This window comes from Macaca nemestrina, chromosome X (assembly GCF_043159975.1).
Source record: "Macaca nemestrina isolate mMacNem1 chromosome X, mMacNem.hap1, whole genome shotgun sequence".
Classification (NCBI taxonomy): domain Eukaryota; kingdom Metazoa; phylum Chordata; class Mammalia; order Primates; family Cercopithecidae; genus Macaca; species Macaca nemestrina.
In genome coordinates, this window is record NC_092145.1 from 144,281,454 (window position 1) to 144,299,248 (window position 17,795).

Genomic DNA, 17,795 nt, shown 5'->3' on the forward strand with positions numbered 1-17,795 from the left:
GAAAACAATGATCTGAAACAAAGAAATGGAATGTTTGACAAAATCAGGCAAAACAAATAAATAAATAAATAAAAGCAGGCCAGTAACTCCTTGTTTTCTCTAACCATTGACTCATCCCTTTCCTTCCTCATTCTGTTTATTAAGTCTTGAATATCCCTGGCTCCTCTCTTCCCTCTGAAGTCTCCTCCTTGAATGTGCCTATCATATTGATTTTTCACTTCTCTATTGTCCATTAAATTTGAGAATTCATTTACATGTAGTCTTGCTTCTAATATATATATTTTTTAATGATTTATATGTCTTAACTCATCTTACTTTTTGAGGTCAGGGGACATTTATTATAGTTTTTATACCCATCCTAATAAGTAGCAAACAGCCAGGAACATAGTAGGAGCTGAAGAAATATCTAGGGTTGACACAAAAAGTGTTTTAACAAATAGTTGCATGGGGAGATGTAATAGTTGAATTATCCAGACCTGTGCAGACAAAGAAAAACTATAGCTGCACTGTTCAATATGGTAACCACTAACCATGTGACTGTTGAGCATGTGAATTGTGGCTAGCATGAATTGAGGTGTGCTCTAAATATAAAGTACATTAGGCATTTCAAAGGCATAGTATACAAAAAAGAATGTAAACTATCTCAGTTTTTTTTTTTTTTTAATTATACTTTATGTTCTAGGGTACATGTGCACAATGTGCAGGTTTGTTACATATGTATACATGTGCTGTGTTGGTGTGCTGCACCCATTAACTCGTCATTTACATTAAGTATATCTCCTAATGCTATCCCTCCCCCTTCCCCTCACCCCACAACAGGCCCCGGTGTGTGATGTTCCCCTTCCTGCATCCAAGTATTCTCATTGTTCAATTCCCACCTGTGAGTGAGAACATGCAGTGTTTGGTTTTCTGTTCTTGTGATAGTTTGCTGAGAATGATGGTCTCCAGCTGCATCCGTGTCCCTACAAAGGACATGAACTCATCCTTTTTTATGGCTGCATAGTATTCCATGGTGTATATGTGCCACATTTTCTTAATCCAGTCTGTCATTGATGGACATTTGGGTTGGTTCCAGGTCTTTGCTATTGTGAATAGAGCCGCAAGAAACATACGTGTGCATGTGTCTTTATAGCAGCATGATTTATAATCCTTTGGGTATATACCCAGTAATGGGATGGCTGGGTCAAATGGTATTTCTAGTCCTAGATCCTTGAGGAATCGCCACACTGTCTTCCACAATGGAGGAACTAGTTTACAGTCCCACCAACAGTGCAAAAGTGTTCCTATTTCTCCACATTCTCTCCAGCACCTGTTGTTTCCTGACTTTTTAATGATCGCCATTCTAACTGGTGTGAAATAGTATCATTGTGGTTTTGATTTGCATTTCTCTGATGACCAGTGATGATGAGCGTTTTTTCATGTGTCTGTTGGCTGCATAAATGTCTTCTTTTGAGAAGTGTCTGTTCATATCCTTTGCCTACTTTTTGATGGGGTTGTTTGTTTTTTTCTTGTAAATTTGTTTGAGTTCTTTGTAGGTTCTGTATATTAGCCCTTTGTCAAATGAGTAGATTGCAAAAATTGTCTCCCATTCTGTAGGTTGCCTGTTCACTCTGATGGTAGTTTCTTTTGCTGTGCAGAAGCTCTTTAGTTTAGTTAGATCCCATTTGTCGATTTTGGCTTTTGTTGCCATTGCTTTTGGTGTTTTAGACATGACGTCCTTGTCCATGCCTATGTCCTGAATGGTATTACCTAGGTTTTCTTCTAGGGTTTTTATGGTTTTAGGTCTAACATTTAAGTCTCTAATCCATCTTGAATTAATTTTTGTATAAGGTGTAAGGAAGAGATCCAGTTTCGGCTTTCTACTTATGGCTAGCCAGTTTTCCCAGCACTATTTATGAAATAGGGAATCCTTTCCCCATTTCTTGTTTTTCTCAGGTTTGTCAAAGATCAGATGGTTGTAGATGTGTGGTATTATTTCTGAGGGCTCTGTTCTGCTCCATTGGTCTATATCTCTGTTTTGGTACCAGTACCATGCTGTTTTGGTTACTGTAGCCTTGTAGTATAGTTTGAAGTCAGGTAGCATGATGCCTCTAGCTTTGTTCTTTTGGCTTAGGATTGTCTTGGCAATGCAGGCTCTTTTTTGGTTCCATATGAACTTTAAAGTAGTTTTTTCCAATTCTGTGAAGAAAGTCATTGGTAGCTTAATGGGGATGGCATTGAATCTATAAATTACCTTGGGCAGTATGGCCATTTTCATGATATTGATTCTTCCTATCCATGAGCATGGACTGTTCTTCCATTTGTTTGTGTCCTCATTTATTTCATTGAGCAGTGGTTTGTAGTTCTCCTTGAAGAGGTCCTTCACATCCCTTGTAAGTTGGATTCCTAGGTATTTTATTCTCTTTGAAGCAATTGTGAATGGGAGTTCACTCATGATTTGGCTCTCTGTTTGTCTGTTATTGGTGTATAAGAATGCTTGTGATTTTTGCACATTGATTTTGTATCCTGAGACTTTGCTCAAGTTGCTTATTAGCTTAAGGAGATTTTGGGCTGAGATGATGGGGTTTTCTAAATATACAATCATGTCATCTGCAAACAGGGACAATTTGACTTCCTCTTTTCCTAATTGAATATCCTTTATTTCTTTCTCTTGCCTGATTGCCCTGGCTAGAACTTCCAACACTATGTTGAATAGGAGTGGTGAGAGAGGGCATCCCTGTCTTGTGCCAGTTTTCAAGGGGAATGCTTCCAGTTTTTGCCCATTCAGTATGATATTGGCTGTGGGTTTGTCATAAATAGCTCTTATTATTTTGAGATACGTTCCATCAATACCGAATTTATTGAGAGTTTTTAGCATGAAGGGCTGTTGAATTTTGTCAAAGGCCTTTTCTGCATCTATTGAGATAATCATGTGGTTTTTGTCTTTGGTTCTGTTTATATGCTGGATTACATTTATTGATTTGCATATGTTGAACCAGCCTTGCATCTCAGGGATGAAGCCCACTTGATCATGGTGGATAAGCTTTTTGATGTGCTGCTGGATTCGGTTTGCCAGTATTTTATTGAGGATTTTTGCATCGATGTTCATCAAGGATATTGGTCTAAAATTCTCTTTTTTTTGTTGTATCTCTGCCAGGCTTTGGTATCAGGATGATGTTGGCCTCATAAAATGAGTTAGGGAGGATTCCCTCTTTTTCTATTGATTGGAATAGTTTCAGAAGGAATGGCACCAGCTCCTCCTTGTACCTCTGGTAGAATTCGGCTTTGAATCCGTCTGGTCCTTGACTTTTTTTAGTTGGTAGGCTATTAGTTATTGCCTCAATTTCAGAGCCTGTTTTTGGTCTATTCCGGGATTCAACTTCTTCCTGGTTTAGTCTTGGGAGAGTGTATGTATCCAGGAATTTTTTCATTTCTTCTAGGTTTTCTAGTTTATTTGTGTAGAGGTGTTTATAGTATTCTCTGATGGTAGTTTGTATTTCTGTGGGGTCGATGGTGATATCCCCTTTATCATTTTTTATTGTGTCTATTTGATTCTTCTCTCTTTTCTTCTTTACTAGTCTTGCTAGCAGTCTATCAATTTTGTTGATCTTTTCAAAAAAACCAGCTCCTGGATTCATTGATTTTTTGAAGAGATTTTTGTGTCTTTATCTCTTCAGTTCTGCTCTGATCTTAGTTATTTCTTGCCTTCTGCTAGCTTTTGAATGTGTTTGCTCTTCCTTCTCTAGTTCTTTTAATTGTCATGTTAGGGTGTCAATTTTAGATCTTTCCTGCTTTCTCTTGTGGGCATTTAGTGTTATAAATTTCCCTGTACACACTGCTTTAAATGTGTCCCAGAGATTCTGGTATGTTGTATCTTTGTTCTCATTGGTTTCAAAGAACATCTTTATTTCTGCCTTCATTTCATTATGTACCCAGTAGTCATTCAGGAGCAGGTTATTCAGTTTCCATGTAGTTGAGCGGTTTTGATTGAGTTTCTTAATCCTGAGTTCTAGTTTGATTGCACTGTGGTCTGAGAGACAGTTTGTTATAATTTCTGTTCTTGTACATTTGCTGAGGAGTGCTTTACTTCCAACTATGTGGTCAATTTTGGAATAAGTGTGATGTGGTGCTGAGAAGAATGTATGTTCTGTTGATTTGGGGTGGAGAGTTCTGTAGATGTCTATTAGGTCTGCTTAGTGCAGAGTTGAGTTCAGTTCCTGGATATCCTTGTTAACTTTCTGTCTCGTTGATCTGTCTAATGTTGACAGTGGGGTGTTAAAGTCTCCCATTATTATTGTGTGGGAGTCTAAGTCTCTTTGTAAGTCTCTAAGGACTTGCTTTATGAATCTGGGTGCTCCAATATTGGGTGCATATAATTTAGGATCATTAGCTCTTCTTCTTGAATTGATCCCTTTACCATTATGGAATGGCCTTCTTTGTCTCTTTTGGTCTTTGTTGGTTTAAAGTCTGTTTTATCAGAGACTAGAATTGCAACCCCTACCTTTTTCTGTTTTCCATTTGCTTGGTAGATCTTCCCCCATCCCTTTATTTTGAGCCTATGTGTGTCTCTGCACATGAGATGGGTCTCCTGAATACAGCAAACTGATGGGTCTTGACTCTTTATCCAATTTGCCAGTCTGTGTCTTTTAATTGAAGCATTTATCCCATTTACATTTAAGGTTAATATTGTTATCTGTATACTTGATCCTGTCATTATGATGTTAGCTGGTTATTTTGCTCATTAGTTGATGCAGTTTCTTCCTAGCATCGATGGTCTTTACATTTTGGCATGGTTTTGCAGTGGCTGGTACCTGTTGTTCCTTTCCCTGTTTAGTACTTCCTTCAGGAGCTCTTGTAGGGCAGGCCTGGTGGTGACAAAATCTCTCATCATTTGCTTGTCTGTAAAGGATTTTATTTCTCCTTCACTTATGAAACTTAGTTTGGCTGGATATGAAATTCTGGGTTGAAAATTCTTTTCTTTAAGAATGTTGAATATTGGCCCACATTCTCTTCTGGCTTGTAGAGTTTCTGCCGAGAGATCTGCTGTTAGTCTGATGGGCTTCCCTTTGTGGGCAAGCCGACCTTTCTCTCTGACTGCACTTAACATTTTTTCCTTCATTTCAACTTTGGTGAATCTGACAATTATGTGTGTTGGAGTTCCTCTTCTCAAGGAGTATCTTTGTGAGTTCTCTGTATTTCCTGAATTTGAATGTTGGCCTGCCTTGCTAGGTTGGGGAAGTTCTCCTGGATGATATCCTGCAGAGTGTTTTCCAACTTGCTTCCATTCTCCTCATCACTTTCAGGTACAACAATCAGATGTAGATTTGGTCTTTTCACATAGTCCCATATTTCTTGGAGGCTTTGTTCATTTCTTTTTGCTCTTTTTTCTCTAAACTTTTCTTCTCACTTCATTTTATTCATTTGATCTTCAATCACTGATACCCTTTCTTCCAGTTGATCGAGTCGGTTACTGAAGCTTATGCATTTGTCATGTAGTTCTTGTGTCATGGTTTTCATCTCTCTCAGGTCGTTTAAGGACTTCTCTACATTGGTTATTCTAGTTAGCCATTTGTCAAATCTTTTTTCAAAGTTTTTAGTTTCTTTGCACTGGGTTCGTACTTCCTCCTTTAGCTTGGAGAAGTTTGATCGTCTGAAGCCTTCTCTCAGCTCGTTAAAGTCATTCTCTGTCCAGCTTTGTTCCGTTGCTGGTGAGGAGCTGCGTTCCTTTGGAGGGGGAGAGGCACTCTGATTTTTAGAATTTTCAGCTTTTCTGCACTGCTCTTTCCCCGTCTTTGTGGTTTTATCTACCTTTGGTCTTTGATGGTGGTGATGTACAGTTGGGGTTTTGGTGTGGATGTCCTTTCTGTTTGTTAGTTTTCCTTCTAACAGTCAGGACCCTCAGCTGCAGGTCTGTTGGAGTTTTCTTGAGGTCCACTCCAGACTCTGTTTGCCTGGGTATCAGCAGCAGAGGCTGCAGAAGAGTGAATGTTGCAGAAGAGTGAATGTTGCTATCTGATTGTTCCTCTGGAAGTGTCATCTCAGAAGTGTACCTGGCTGTGTGAGGTGTGAGGTATCAGTCTGCCCCTAGTGGGGGATGTCTGCTAATTAGGCTACTCGAGGGTCATGCACCCACTTGAGCAGGCAGTCTGTCCATTCTCAGATCTCAAACTCCATGCTGGGACAACCACTGCTCTCTTCAAAGCTGTCAGACAGGGACATTTACATCTGCAGAGGTTTCTGCTGCCTTTTGTTTGGCTATGCTCTGTCCCCAGAGGTGGAGTCTACAGAGGCAGGCAGGCCTCCTTGAGCTGCGGTGGGCTCCACCCAGTTCAAGCTTCCTGGCCGCTGTGTTTACCTACTCAAGCTTCAGCAATGGCGGATGCTCCTCCCCCAGCCTCACTGCTGCCTTGCAGTTAGATCTCAGACTGCTGTGCTAGCAATGAGGGAGGCTCTGTGGGTGTAGGACCCTCTGAGCCAGGCGCGGGATATAATCTCCTGGTGTGCCATTTGCTAAGACCCTTGGTAAAGCGCAGTATTAGGGTGGGAGTGACCCGATTTTCCAGGTGTTGTTTGTCATGGTTTCCTTTGGCTAGGAAAGGGAATTCCCTTCCCCCTTGCACTTCGTGGGTGAGGCGATGCCTTGCCCTGCTTCGGCTCTCCCTCATTGGGCTGTACCCACTGTCCTGCACCCACTGTCCAACATGCCCCAGTGAGATGAACCTGGTACCTCAGTTGGAAATGCAGAAATCACCTGTCTTCTGTGTCACTCATGCTGAGAGCTGGAGGCGGGAGCTGTTCCTATTCGGCCATCTTGGCACCACTCTCTCAGTATTTTTTATGTTGACTACTTGTTAAAATGATAATATTTTGAACATAATTGAATTAAATAAAATGTATTACTAGAATGAATTTCACCTCTTTTTATCCTTTTCAGTGTGCTACTAGAAAATGTAAAATTACATATGTGGCTTGCATTCTACATATATTTTGTTGGATGTTGCTGTCTTGTATGGCAATGAAATGTAATGTTTGAGATTATTCTTTTTACAGGGCAGAAATTCATTATATTTCCAGTTACAGTGTATTTGCATTTCAATAGATAATAATTATTTGCATTACTAACAGTTTTCTATAGCTTAACTTCCACCCTTACAGAGTTATAAAATAGCCTAAATAATGGGAAGACAATCAGTCAAAGGTGCGTACCTGGATAGAGCCAGACAATCCTGGGATGGTCACTTGGATAATAAATAGCACTTCACTGAAAAGACACTCAATAATCTTTTGCCCATTTCCAAGTCTTTGGCAATTTTTCCTAAGAGCATCTTTCCATATTCTTTTGTTACTGTCCCATGTGATTATGTAGGATCACATTTTCTTTTCTAGTTAATATGGACAAACTGTACTTGCAAAATTCATACTTAAGCCAGAAATCAATGTTTTAGGAACTCTGACGTTCCCAATAATAAGGATAAAAATGTTGGGAGTAATGCAAATACTTAAAGAATCATATAGAATAGAACCAAACACACTTGAAATGATTGAAAAGATAGTGAAATTAAGCGCATTTCGTCATGACTCCTTAGCTTATCACACCGTTGTCGAATGGGTGGAAGCCATAATCTTTTCTGCTATTTAATTAGCTGGAAACAAAGCCTGGCTATTGGTTGACTGGATCTGGTATAAATCCCCTCTCCTCCATTTTTGATTAATCAAACTGCCATTCCTTATTTATTTATTTAAATTGACAAATAATTGTGTATATGTTTATGGTGTATGGCATGAGATTTGGAATTATGTCTACATTGTGTGGAATGGCTAAATTGAGCTAATTAACATATGCATTACCTTAAATACTTATTTTTTTGTGGTGAGAACACAAAATCTTCTCTTAGCAATTTTCAAGTATACAATATATTGTTATTAACTACAGTCACCATGTTGCACAATAGACCTCTTAAACTTATTCCTCCTGTTTAACTAAAACTTTGTACCCTTTGACCAATATCTCCCCCACACCCCCACCCACAGCCCCTGATAACCACCATTCTATTCTCTGCTTCCATGAGTTCAACTTTATTAGATTCCACACATAAGTGAGATCATACGGTATTTGTCTTTGCTCTTTCTTTTAAAGGAAATAAATTCTTCTCCTGTTTAAGTCAAAGGACTTTCTTTGTGATTTTTGGGTCTGTTCATTCTGCTATGGAGATTAACAAATATTAATTAGTGGATGACTGCTGGGAAGTGAAACTCACAACCAATGAAGTGGTTAATTAAAGTTGAACTTTTTGATTGTCATTTCTAATATTTATATATACATATATATATATAAGTTTCTTTAAATTATTGATTTAAACACCTGTCTTAGTCCAAAAGAAGATTAAAAAATGGCTGAAAAGGGATTATAGAGATGACTTTTGTTTCAAATATTTTTAAAACATCCAAAATTTAAAGTAGATAACTATCCCTCAAAGTTAGCTGCTCCAAGCTTGATTTGACATTTGACATTCCTGATGCTCTGGCTCAGATCAGAGCGGTTCCAAGAGGCTTGGTGGTGGGGATGGGGGTTCGGTGAGAAGTGTGGCAGGCAGGTCTAGATCTGGCCCCGCCCTTACCCCAGGACACCCCCTTTTCTGTATGCCTTGGACTGCAGTGTCAGTTCTTCTGGCCCTGGGAGGCCGTGGAATTGAGGGCAAGTGTTTGCATTATTGATGAGGGTAAAAAGGACTCCAGAAGTTTTGAGGCTTTGCTTTTTCCCTTAGCCCTACAGAGTCAGGCTTTCATGCAGAAATTGGCCTGGAAATTCTCCACCGATTTCATAGCTGCAATGTTTTTGAGGTGTTTTTTAGATAACAAAAAACTAAATAAAATTCTCAAAGCTTATTTTGTTTACTTTTAGAGTACACAAGACAATTCTGCAAAAATTACAATTATATATATTCTACTTGCTACTAAGACTGTATAACATTGGTGGGGATAAGAGATTATAAGTTTTTTTTGGCCAGGCGTGGTGGCTCACGCCTGTAATCCCAGCACTTTGGGAGGCTGAGGCGGGCGGATCATTTGAGGTCAGGAATTCGAGACCAGCCTGACCAACATGATGAAACCCCGTCTCTACTAAAAATACAAAAAAAATCAGCCAGGTCTGGTGGTGCATGCCTGTAGTCCCAGCTACTCGGGAGGCTGAGGCAGGAGAATTGCTTGAACCCGGGAGGAGGAGGTTGCAGTGAACCGAGATCATGCCACTGTACTCCAGACTGGGTGACAGAGTGATACTGTCCCCCGCAAAAAAACAAAAAACAAACAAAAAAAATAAGTTTTTTTTCCTAAAAATATCTACTTAATGCACTCTTTTAATTTTTATTTTTATTTCAATTGTTTTGGGGGTACAGGTGGTTTTGGTTATGTGGATACATTCTTTAGTGGTGATTTTTGAGATTTTTGCTGTACTCATCACCCAAGCAGTGTACACAGTACCCAATATGTAGTCTTTCATCTCTCACCCCCTCCTAACTTCCCCCTCCACAGTCCCTAAAGTCCATTATATCATTCTTATTCCTTCGCATCCTCGTCGCTTAGCACCCACTTATAAGTGAGAATGGTTTTCCATTCCTGAGTTACTTCAGTTAGAGTAATGGCCTCCAACTCCATCCAAGTTGCTGCAAAAGACATTATTTTATTCCTTTTTATGGCTGAGTAGTATTCCATGGTGTATATATACCACATTTTCTTTATCCACTTGTTGGTTGATGAGCACTTAGGTTGGTTCCATATCTGCAATTGCGAATTGAATGCACTCCTTTTAATAGTCAGTTTTACTGTCAATCTCTTTCCCAATTTAATTACTTGAACTATTGGACCCTGAGGATCTGCCCCGAACATCTCCTAAGAAGTGCTCCAGCAGAGCGAAATCTTGAAAGTCATTCATGAAAATGTTGTTAAGAAGTGGCTTGAGCCCTTCTCTGAGCTGGCAGAAGTGAAGGAGAATTACAAGAAATTCTATGAGGCATTCTCTAAAAATCTAAAGCTTGGGATCCATGAGGACTCCACTAACCAGGGACGTCTGTCTGAGCTGCTGTGCTATCACACCTCCCAGTCTGAAGATGAGATGACGTCTCTGTCAGAGTATCTCTCTCACATGAAGGAGGCACAGAAGTCCATCTGTTACATCACTGGTGAGAGCAAAGAGCAGGTAGACACCTCTCAAAGTGGGGCTTCGAGGAGGTATACTAGACCACATTCACTGATGAGTACTGCGTGCAGCTGGTCAAGGAGTTTAATAAGAAGAGCCTGGTCTCTATTACCAAAGAGGGTCGAGCTACCTGAGGATGAGAGGAGAAGAAGAAAATGGAAGAGAGCAAGGCAAAGTTTGAGAACCTCTGCAAGCTCATGAAAGAAATCTTAGATAAGAAGGTTGAGAAGGTGACAACCTCCAGTAGGCTTATGTCTTCCCCTGCTGCATTGTGATCAACACCTGTGGCTGGACAGCCAATGTGGAGTGAATCATGAAAGCTCAAGCAATTGGAGACAACTCTTTAATGGGCTACATGGTGGCCAAAGAGCACCTGGAGATCAACCTGACCACCCCATTGTGGAGAGGCTGCAGCAAAAGGCTGAGACAGACAAGAATAGCAAAGCTGTCAAGGACCTGGTGGTGCTGCTGTTTGAAACTGCTCTGTTTTCTTCTGGCTTCTCCCTTGAGGATCCCCAGACCCATTCCAGCTGCATCTACCACATGATCAAGCTAGGTATAGGTATTGATGAAGATGAAGTGACAATAGACGAACCCAGTGCTGTTGTTTCTGATGAGATACCCTTGCTTGAGGGTGAGGAGAATGGGTCTCACATGGAAGAAGTAGACTAGGAGTTTATATTTGGAAACCTTGTGCCCTTGTATAGTGTCCCCATGGTTCCTTGAGTGGCTCTGTCCCGTGGCCTCGAGTGGCCTTATCTCACCTGGCTCCCTCTGCAAATGTCTAGTGTTTTTTCTCTCCTGTCAGTGTGTCTAAGGCAGGAAACAAGAGCCTTAAGCCCCATCCTCTTCCTACTTTTATAACAGGATATTGGAGGTTGTGTATTGTGCTTTTTTGCTTATTTTGTTCTGAAATGAAAGTATACCAAATAAAGCAGATGCCGTTTTTATGTGGGAAAAAAACGCTTGCCTGTTCTGTGTGTTGTCTTTTGATTTTCTTGATGGTAACATTTGCAGCACAAGCATTTTTAATTTTGGTGAAGTCCAATTTGTCTGTTTTTTCTTTTGTCACTTGTGCTTTTGGTTGTGCTTAGACCTTGTCGGATCTAAGGAGCCATTGTCTAATCAAGTAGTTAGCTTTCAGTGTCTCCTGAGAATAAGGGCCATAGAAGAGGCTGAGTAAAGACTTGCAACAATGATATGTAATTGCATGTGCGTTTTAAAAAATAGACTATTTTTAGAAAAATTTTCATTTTACAGCAAAATTAAGTCATATGTCATATGTCCCTTTCCCCTGTACCACATCTGGCCTCCTCCATTACCAACATCCCACACCACAGTGGTTCATTTGTTCCAATTGATGAACCTACATTGACATGTCATTATCATCCAAAATGTAGTTTGCATCAGTGTTCGCTCTTAGTGGTGCACATTCTATGGGTTTGGACAAATGTATAATGATATGGATCCACCATTACAGTATCGTACAGAATACTTTCACAGCCCTATACATCCTCTGTGCTCTGCCTATCTCATCCCTCCCTCTTCCTAACCCCTGGAGACAACTGACCTTTTTACCATCTCCATAGTTTCACCTTTTCCAAAATGTCATATAGTTAGAACCATACAGTATGTAGACTTTTCAGATTGGCTTCTTTCACTTAGTAATATGCATTTAAGGTTCTTTCCTGTCTTTTCATAGCTTGATAGCTCATTTCTTTTTAGCGTAGAAAAATATTTCATTGTCTGGACGTACCACCATTTATCCACGTACTGAAGGACATCTTGGTTGCTTCTAAGTTTTGGCAATTATGAATAAGGCTGCTGTAAACATCTGTATGTAGGTTTTTGTGTAGACATAAATTTTCCTCCTGTTTGGGTAAATACCGAAAAGCATGATTGCTGGATTGTATGGTAAGAGCATGTTTAGTTTTGCAAGAAGCAGCTGAACTGTCTTCCACGGTGGCTGTACCATATCGTAGTCCCACTAGTAATGAATGAGAGCTCTTGTCGCTCCACATTCTTGCCAGCATTTTGTGTTATCAGTGTTTTGGATTTTCATTATTCTAATAGGTATGTAGTGCTATTTCATTGTTGTTTTAATTTGCATTTTCTTGATGACAGATGATATGGAGCATTTTTTCATATGTTTATTTGCCATCTTCATATCTTCTTTGGTGAGACGTCTGTTCAGATCTTTTGCCCATTTTTTAAACTGGATTGTTCATTTTCTATATTGCTGGATTTTAAGGGTTCTTTGTGTATTTTGGATTATAGTTCTTTATCAGATCTGTCTTTTGCAAACATTTTGTCCTGGTTTGTGGCTTGTCCTCTCATTCTCTTGAAGTGATTGTATTTCCTTGAATTATTCACTTCACATTCACTTACTGAGCATCTTCTATGGTCTAGGTTCACCACAAGGGTCTGGGTATACAGAAGTGATTAAGATATAACCTTGCTTTTAGGCACTTTTAGCGTGATGAAGGAGAAGGATGAGTAAATAGGTAATTAGAACACTCTTCTAAGGTAAACAGTCTCAGGCTTCTTGGAAGAGGAGGCTAAGACATAAAGAAAAAGGATATCGACAAAAAGCACAGGTGGGCAGAGCCTTCTGGGTGAAGGGAACACTACATCACAATGACATAAGTAAGTTCTTGTCAATATGATAATTAGCTATTATTGCTATGGTAATAGTTTGTCTAGGCTAGAAGTAGGCACACTATGGCTGTGGGGCCAAATCTGGCCAGCCATCTGCTCTTGTAAATAAAGTTTCATTGGAATACATTCATGTGTATTTATACATATATTTTCTATAGCCACTTTTGTGCTACAAGTAGTTGCAAAAGAGACAGTCTTGCTTGCAAAGCCTCAAATATTTACTCTCAGGCCCTTTACATGTGGGGCTCAGATTGAAGGGGCAAAGATAGACTGCTGCTTTAGTGAGATACTTTAGTGATTTTTCCATGGCAAAACCACATGGCGAAAGTCATGGACAGGTGGAGAATTGATTCCAATCACATTTCTGAGGGCATGGCAAGCTACACATATTTTTCAGGAGTAGCAGAAGTTTCATTCATGGCTGGTCAAAATTAATGTCTGTTAAATGACAGCGACTTTCTCCCCATTTTCTGTGTCTAAGAGGAACTACACTGTAAAAAACTCCTGGCAGGCAGCTCTGACATTTTTCTTTTTTCAGAAAGGTAATCAGATGTAGATCACTTTCTTACTGATTGTCCCAGAATAATTTGAGACGAGAAAAGAGGACATGACCTGGGGCACTTAAAGACAGGTTGCTTTTCACTAACGAAGCTGGAGGACTTTTTGAGTTCTTCTAAATTATAGGTTTATTATAGCTGGAAAGACTTTCTTTTCAGATAAAGATCAAGAGGGCATCTCAATTTCTTTGTGAGATATGATTAGCTTCCTGGAATTCCTGTCTATATAGCTCACTCGTGATGCTTACTTTTTAGGCGTTATCTACTTACATCATATTTTTCATTTCTCCCTTAACATAAGTGTGCTGGGAAAAAAGTACACCCACATGCATAATTTATGTATATAATTGTATAAGTGCATATATATATATATATCTCCATTTGTCCTGAGACTGGGCCAGGTTGTGAGGCTGGTAAGTGTGAGGTTGGTAGAAACTACCTTTGAGGGGTCTTTCAGTTTTCCTTCGGTCTGTCTTTTAATCAGCCGCCGATCCTGCTTTCTGCTCCCTAACTCATTTCTTCTCCCATATCTTCCCACCCCTTCCTGGGCACGGGCGTCTTTTGGGCTTGTCACCTCTCTGGAAAGTACACTATGTAATAAGCACATATGTACTGACAAGTTAAGTTTATGGCTTTTCAAGTGGGACATGAGAAGTGGGTACGACTCAACCAAAGGAAAAAATACTCTGATAATTGAATTGTAGACAGTAACACAAAAGAGGTATTATGTTTATATTGGGGATTTTCCTAGCACCTCTCCCTTTATATTATATCACATAAATGATTACCCCCTTCATCAAACAGAACCTGCCCTTGGGCTGGGCACAATGGCTCACACCTGTAATCCTAGCACTTTGGGAGGCCAGGGTAGGGGGAGGATCACTTGAGGCCAGGAGTTCAAGGCCAGCCTGGGCAACATAGTTTTAAGACCCCATCTCTAAAAAAAAAAAAGAAAATTACCCAGGCATGGTGGTGTATGCTTGTAGTCTCAGCTACTCTGGAGGCTGAGGCAGGAGGATCACTTGAGCCTGGGAGGTCGAGGGTGCAGTGAGCCATGTTTGTGCCACTGTACTCCAGCCTGGGTGACAGAGCAAGGCTGCATCTCAAACAAACAAACAAGCAAACAAAAAACAAAAACCTGCCCTTGTTTTATCAGTATTATTTTGGTATTTACATAAAATATTAATTGATTATATTATATTGTTATCATCATCATCATCTAAGCTTGAATTTATTAGGCCTAGAGGGTAAACCATTCTAGGACTCTAACTCCTTAGTGGAAATTATAGCTCCTTAATGACAGCTACAAGATGTCGTGACTCAACAAACCCAGTGTATGGTGCAAGAGCAGAAGCAACCCTGTGTGACATATGCTGGAGAGATATTACGATTTATTATTTCCATTTTACAGGAGAAAGTCGAGACTTACAGAGTATAAATGCCACACCCAAGTTTGTATGGCTACTTGAGGAAAGGAGGAAGAGTAGGATCTGATCTCTTTTCACCCCAAGCCCAGGACTCTTTCTTATATCAGGACCTCAGAACCCCACACAGCTTCTTCGGGGTTCCACTAAAGCGATTCAACCTGGGTTGCCCTGCCCAGGAATCAAGTGGAACAGGTGGCTTGCTTGCAGGGATTCTGAAGAACCTGCACGATCTGCCCCCAGCAGTTCAGTTGGTAGGATCAGACTTGCTTCAGTAACCAATTCTGGCCCCTAGTGGTGAGATGATTTGAGGCTGAATTTTGCCCAAGGTTGGGGCACTGAGGGAATTGTATGTCCCTCTGAGGCTTGCAAAGGAACCAGAGTTCTTTTGAACAGCTGCATCACAACTAGGTAGCAGTGCTGCCCTCAGACCAGGACACCAGGGGCCCCTGCCCTGGGCCCCACACCTTAGAAGACCCCATACATCATGAGCAATGAAAGACAGTGACTTTTGGAATTTTTTTGAACTCATAAAATTTGAAGTGTTTTAAAAGTTTGATGAATTTTTAATGTTTTTAAAGACGTTTTTATAAGTGCGATAGCTGATTAAGTTACTGGGAATTACAGGAGAGAGATTTACTCTCCTAGGCCCCCAGGCCAGAGGATTCTAGGCTGAGAACTTGTTTTTTTTTTTTTTTTTTGAGACGGAGTCTCACGCTGTTGCCCAGGCTGGAGTGCAGTGGCGCGATCTCGGCTCACTGCAAGCTCCGCCTCCCGGGTTCCCGCCATTCTCCTGCCTCAGCCTCCTGAGTAGCTGGGACTACAGGCGCCCGCCACCGCGCCCGGCTAATTTTTTGTATTTTTAGTAGAGACGGGGTTTCACTGTGGTATCGATCTCCTGACCTTGTGATCCGCCCGCCTCGGCCTCCCAAAGTGCTGGGATTACAGGCTTGAGCCACCGCGCCCGGCCCTAGGCTGAGAACTTGTAAGTGTGTGTGTATATGTGTGTGTGTGTGTGTGTGTGTGTGTGTGTGTGTGTGTGTGCGCGCGCATGCGCGCGCACGTGGTGGAGGGTTAGGGGACCGCTTCCACCTCAGGAAACCAGAGGAAGAGTGGCTGCTTTCATTTGAAGATGGCCATTCTAGTCTGGCACAGTGTGGTACACCTGTAGATCCAGCTACTCTCTTGAACCCAGGAATTTGAGGCTGCAGTGAGTTATGATCAGCCATTGGACTCCAGCCTGGGTGACAGAGTGAGACTCCATCTCTTAAAAAAAATTAAAATTAAGAAAAAAACACATTAAGTTGGCTGTTCTAAATCACCCAACGTGGGTGATTAGGCAGATGGGGTGCCCCAAATAACTGTTCCCTCCTCCCCCTCTGCTTGGGTGGTGGTGTTTTGGAAAATGCTTAGAACTGCCTGGAAATCTTGAGCTGTGAAAGTGTCCTTCCCGGCTCCTTGGGGAGCTTGATTTGGTCGATCTGGGGGCAGATCCAGTCACCCTGACACTGCCTAGGCATCCTTGACTTGGGTCCAGCTTCCACCATGCCCTGTCCCACAAGACCCATTCTGGTATTTAGACTCACAGACACGACTGACCTTGGGGTAACTTAGGTTTCTTTAGCCTATCCAAGGGAATGGTGGTCCCCAGGATGTGGGGTTCTGGGTGGGAAGGTATGCCAAGCTGTTGGCGTAGCTTGATTTGTAAATTCTTTATCTTTAGACTACGGTATGTGAGACTGCATTCATATGCTTGCTCCAGGCTCTGCAAATGTTACTTTGCAAAGCTGTTATAGTAGCTTTGCAGGCTTTATGATCTCTGCAATAATGTTTTGAACCCCTTATCTGGGCTACCTTCTATTATGGGTTGAATTGGGTCCCCCCAAAAGATAGGTTGAAGTCCTAATCCCTAGTACCTGTGACTATGACCTTTTTTTTGGAAATAGGGTCTTTGCAGATGTAATCAAGGTAAAATGGGTCATTAGGGTGAGCCCTAATTCAATGTGACTGATGTCTTTATAAGAAGAGAAAGACACCACGTGAAGACAGAAGACACACAGTGAGGAAATGACCATGAGGCGATAGGGCAGAGATTGGAGTGATGCTGACAGAAGCCAAGGAATGCCTAGGGGGACCAGAAACTGGAAGAGGCAAGGAAGGTTCCTCCCTACAGACTTGGGAGGGAGTATGGCTCTGACAACACCTTGATTTTGGACTTCTGACACGCAGAACTGGGAGAGAATAAATTTCTGTTGCTTAAATCCACCAAATTTGTGGCACTTTGTTATAGCAGACCTAGAAAATGAACACACTCATTCAAAGATGTTTCTGTCTGTGGCTTTAAAGAGCAGGATTGGGATGAGAGTACAGTTCTTGCAGTTCTCAGTTCTAACGTCATAGAGACAGCAGGACCACTTTAATTCTCCTGAGTTAAAGTGACCGCGACATTGTGTACTGATGCTACCCATTCAGTTTTTTTTTTTTGGAGACGGAGTCTTGCTCTGTGCCCCAGGCTGGAGTGCAGTAGCGCGATCTCGGCTCACTGCAAGCTCCGCCCCCCTGGGTTCACGCCATTCTCCTACCTCAGCCTCCCGAGTAGCTGGGACTACAGGCGCCCGCCACCTCGCCCGGCTAATTTTCTTGTATTTTTAGTAGAGACGGGGTTTCACCGTGTTAGCCAGGATGGTCTCGATCTCCTGACCTCGTGATCCGCCCGTCTCGGCCTCCCAAAGTGCTAGGATTACAGGCTTGAGCCACCGCGCCCGGCCCCCATTCAGTTTTAAAGACAGAATTGGAACAGATGTGATAACTAACTATAACCCAGGGTGGTATTTTTTTCCTTGTGGTATCAAATTAATTCACTTTTATAGAAATATGCTGATGATTTGCCTTTCCAAGGGGAAATTGTTAAACTTTCTTGGGCGAACAGATTTCTTTAGCATATAAGGTTACAGGTTGATGTTATAGACTTTGAAACTGTCA

General features: G+C 41.3%; 1 pseudogene; it reads left to right on the forward strand.

The window, feature by feature from the left end:
- Window positions 1-10,320: 10,320 nt before the first annotated feature.
- On the forward strand, window positions 10,321-10,846 carry LOC105478280 (putative heat shock protein HSP 90-beta-3; annotated as a pseudogene).
- The last annotated feature ends 6,949 nt before the right edge of the window (window positions 10,847-17,795 follow it).